We start from the raw sequence: 4841 nt of genomic DNA, 5'->3' as shown, positions 1-4841 counted from the left end.
CGGGAGGGGGAGACGGAGGGGGAGGGGGGGGAGGCGGCGCTAAACTTCGCAGTTAAGGCCGAGGGCGCGTGGAGGTCGGACGCAAAGGCCGGAAGGGGGGGGGAGGGGGACGACGACCGGGCCAACACCACGGGACAGGGGACACGTTTAATTCATTTATGTTATCCACTCACTCAGGTCGATCAATCGACCAATAAACCGGTGCGATCCCACAAGCGACCTTGGCGAAGAGGAGAGAGAGCGTGTAACAAACAGAACAGCACCGCGGGCCCGGGGCCGGGCGAGGGCGACGCGCTGCCGATAACGGAAAATGTCATCTATCTACACGTCCATCCCGACCCGGTGGACGACACCACCCCGACCAGCACCCCAGCCCGACGACTTCTGCCCGTCCTACTGTCCAGACCATCGGGAGCGGAGAGCCACGCGCCAGCCAGTCGCACAGTCGCACAGCCCGCACAGCCGCTTGCTGTCCACCCTGCAGTACATTTTTGTCACTCATCATTACGTATCGACGGACGATGGCAAAAAAGACAAAAAATAAACCTCACGTGACTCGCGAGGACTGCGGCGCGGACAGTAAGCCAAGCTCATGAGCTGCAGCACACCGACCGGTAACGTTCCGTGTGTGTGGCATTATCGGCAAAAATAGAGGAGGGGAAAAAGTGGGGGGAAAGGTGGGGGGCACCAACACCACGCCGCTGCAAGCACAGCAGGCGTCACTGATAGGCGTCGCACACACAGGCGGCGTGAGAAATCAGGACCCATTCGATCGGTCAGACTGGCTAAGGTTCACCACGTCAATAACAGCAAAAAACAAGGAAAAGAGAAAAGAAATAAACCCATCAAACAAGATCATATTTTTGCAGTTTATTGTACCTCTGCTTCTGTCCACCTTCCGAAGGTAGGAAAAGGGGAGTCCCACCCCTTCGCAAAGCTACCCTACTGACCCGCATGATCATCGCAAAATAATAATACATATAATGTAATCATCCGATGCCATCATCCCTCGAAGGCTCCTCCCGCCCGCACCCTCTACCTGCCTTTAGAGTCCCCATCCATCGAGTACACCAGGGGGGGCCACCGGGCCAAACGGTATCGATTGCCGATCACTGACTACGGCGTAACAAACGCAAGACACGCACCGGTAGGGGGTGGTTTTTACAAGAAGGGGGGGAGAGAAAAGCGAGAGTGCAATGGAAATAGGGGCGGAGGGAGGGATCTCCCGCGGGGGTATAGGGCATGCCCGCGGGCCTTGTAATCGCCCGACCCTGCGCAAAGGGGTAGATACCCATCAGGGTCACTTTTCGCCTACACCGCACCACCCGTGCCGCAAGGTCGTCGCCATCGAGGTAGGGCGCGAAAGTACACGAGGCGGTGCACACAAGTGGCGCAGAGCACGCACAATGGTGTGTAACAGCAGCAGCGACAACAAACACAATTATTATCGGAAGGTGTATTGTGACGCCCAAAGGTCTCTCCCTACGTAGGTCAGGGTCACCGCTGGCCTGGGTCAGAGGTCGGGTATGGGCCGCTGCCGCTGGCGCTTTGACACCTCAAAGCTATGCAGCCGTGCGCGGCCGCGCCTCACCTCGCGCTCCCGGGGACCGCGCCTGCCTCGCCCCGCGCGACCGGAAGTACGGAAGTACGGGCTGAATGGACGGACGGACGGTCACAATGCGTGCGCCAGACTGCCAGCCGGGCCTGGCCGGCGCCACCACGGCGGAGGCTGCCAGCTCGGGCTGGCCACAGCAGCGCAGCGGGCGGATCACACCAATCCCACGCTGCCAGTCGCCCAGGCCCGGCGCCGTAACGTACGGACAACAGCAACACAAACGAGAGCAACAGGGACACATTCAATCAGTGGGCAAACGGTGCGGGTCAAATACACATCCTAGTGCACCACACACGTGGCGAGCGTGTCCAGCAGTTATTTATTCTCTCAAGACGGCGGCCGTGCAAATGCGTCAGCACGTCCTAATGATTTTTATCTCTTTATAAGGAAGCGGTCGGTGGGGGGTGGGGGCGCGGGTAGGGGGCTGGAGTTTGATGTTTTAAGCCAAGTTACAAGTTGACAGAGTGCGGGGGCGGTTCGGAGTATCTCTATCTATAGCCCCTCTTCCCCCTCTCCTCCTGCTGCTGCTCTCTAGGGACGCCTCCTTCAGTGGCGCTGAGAAAGATTACACCTCCATGAAAATAAAATAAAAACGCGACTAGCAGCAGCAGAGGAGGCTTTAGCTAAATCCCCTCGAACGAGATACCCCACCCCCACCCCCTCCCTCCCTCTCCCTAGGCCTTCTCCGCGGGGTAAAAGTAGGAGGGGGCGGAGGAGGGTTGCTGCAACAACGGTCGGTGGACGGGCGGGGACAGAAATGCCCGAGTACTTTGCCACCACCCCGTCCTCTCACCCCATAAATGCCACCGATGCACTTTTACGACGATCGTCAGGTCCACGGGCCGCTTCTCCTCCTCCTCCTCTTCCTCCTCGGCCCTCGCTCACGTGTCCGGCGAGGCTTTGGACGAGCTCGTCACGTGGCCGCCACGCGCCGCCGGACACGAGGAGGCAAATACCAGCGGGTCGCGGCCCGCGCACCCTCCCGGCGTTGGTGGCCGCTGCTGCAACCCTTCCAGGTCGTAAAATCACCAAGTGCCGCCCCCCTCATTCCCCACGATAGGATAGAGGGGGGCCGAGCAGCGCTCGTGTCCGTGCTGCAGAGTAGAGCGGCAAACCAGGTGAGGGCCATTCGAGCCATTCATTTTGCAAACGGCGCAAAGTAGGAAAACGGAACCCTCTGTCTCTACTGCGAGCGAGGCCGGCGTGCACAGAGCTCGCAGAGAGCCATACAATTCAGGGCGGGTTTGCAAAAAACAGCTAAAGAGGGGCGGAACGCGTGAGCGCAAATTAACGAACAAAACGCGGGCATTATGATGTTCTTGCAGAAGCAGTCGTATGTTGAAATAAACACTAAGCTAATCAGGAGTGTGACGTTCGAACACCTGATCGTGTGACTGTGACAAACCAGGTCACAAACTTTTTTTTTTTTTGAATGGGACAGGCACTATTGACTAAAAGTCACACGCTAAACTGTGAATGACATGGCTTTCCCGGCCCCTTTCAGATCAAGTGCAACTGTGCGTACAAAAATGGAAGTGAACGAGAATTTTAAACACGAATTAAAGTGCTAGTGCCAAATGTCACACACAGTGAAACAGCTATCACACAAAAAATACATTAGGGCGGGGAAGACCAAGATGCGACACAAAAAAAACAATCAACGAATGCATGAGGAGGCGTCAAAACTAACCCCTCCCCTGCACTGCTCAGCCCGGGTCGGCCCGGGTGCTTGTCCACCTGCATCATTCTAAGCGCAAATACACCGGGAACCCAAGTGTGCGCGAATGTCGCACACGTGCAGGTGTGTGAGCGCTATTCGTGCAGTACACACGGAGGCTCAAGTGTGTGAATTCCAATAGAAAGTTTACACCGAGGGGGCATAACAACTCCAGGACTTATGTGTGCACCTGCCTGGGAATCACCTGGACAAAAACTAATCGAAATCAACAGAAATCGCTTGGACTAAGGGAGAAACTAGTGAAACTGGCACAAATTAGTCGAAATAAGCGTTTTCTACCACCAGAAAACCTAAGGAATAAATATAAGCGGACGTGAATCACTGGTAATCCAGTATTTCGAGAATCGTGTGTGTTCACATCAAAAGGGGGTTATTGCCCCCTCGGTTTACACCCTACCTCCCTTAAGTGAAGGAGTGGCCATTCACACAACAACTGTGCGACAGACACACACTTTGAGTTTCCAGTGAAACACAGATGCAAATCAGGTGCAAGGCAGTGCAGTGCAGTCTTGCGCGTTACGTACGTCTCAGGCCCCATTCCATCATGTTGGCGGCGAGCCGGTGGACGCGAGGTGGGCGGCGCGGCGGCGGGGGCGCAGGGGCGCGGCCGGAGGACTGCTCACTTAGGTCCGGGCGGGGCGCCGCTCCACACGGCACTGGCTCCGGCCGCGCCGCGTCCCCGCCGGCCAGGACTTCCCTCACTCCCCCTCCCCTCCTCCCCTCCTCCCCCGCCACCTCCCCGCCGCCCGGCCCGCGGTGACCAACAACACAGCCCGCGGCCGGCGGGGCGGGGCGGGGCACGGCAGGACGGGGCGGGGCAGGGCACGGCGGGCGTCAGACCAAACTAGCTTGTTACAGTTACAGGGGCGGGATAGGCGCCGTGGGATGGGGTCGTCGGGACGCTGCTGCTCACGGCAACCAATAAAGCTGATATATATATATAGGACGCTTGTTTCAAGGAGACCGAGAAGAGAGACCCACCACCCCCGTGACAGCAGCACGACCACCGCGGGAAGGACTACACAACCCCCAAAAGGAGGAAAAGTGAAAAGGGCCATTCCAGTGCAGAAACGCGCCACAGCCGTCCAGAGAGATAGCCCGGCTGGTCCGCCTGTACTAAAGTGGCGTCGCTCTGGCCGGCCGGCGCAGTCTGTCTCGCGCAGCCTTCTCTGACATTTACCAGGTGCGTCGGGCGCGCGGGGCGGACGGGCCACACCCCTCCCCACAGGGCCGCGCGCGGCCGGGGGATCCCAGGACGAAGGCGTGTCGTCCGGGAGGAGGACGCGGGCAAAAGAGCGGTACAGCAACATTCCACCACACTCGGCAGGCAGGCAACCCCGACGCACGCGCGGCGCAACGGTCAATAGCCGCCCCCGCGGGTCCCTGCGACAAAGTCCGCGAACGTTTGCCTTGTGACGACCACGACGGTGACGACCGTTCGTTCCCGAACTGACTAGAAGGGGCGAGAGGGAGGGTGGGAGGAGGGGC

The 4841-nt window shown here is 58.7% G+C and overlaps 1 protein-coding gene across 1 annotated transcript in view; it reads right to left on the bottom strand.

Annotated features, from left to right (window-relative positions):
- LOC113206033 (afadin) overlaps positions 1-4841 on the bottom strand; it is a gene marked incomplete at its 5' end in the record, with an annotated part of 88915 nt that overhangs the window by 61410 nt on the left and 22664 nt on the right.

The sequence above is a fragment of the Frankliniella occidentalis genome, unplaced genomic scaffold (assembly GCF_000697945.3).
Source record: "Frankliniella occidentalis isolate FOCC.00 unplaced genomic scaffold, Focc_3.1 Scaffold52, whole genome shotgun sequence".
NCBI lineage: Eukaryota > Metazoa > Arthropoda > Insecta > Thysanoptera > Thripidae > Frankliniella > Frankliniella occidentalis.
This window is presented reverse-complemented; position numbering and strand designations above follow the sequence as displayed.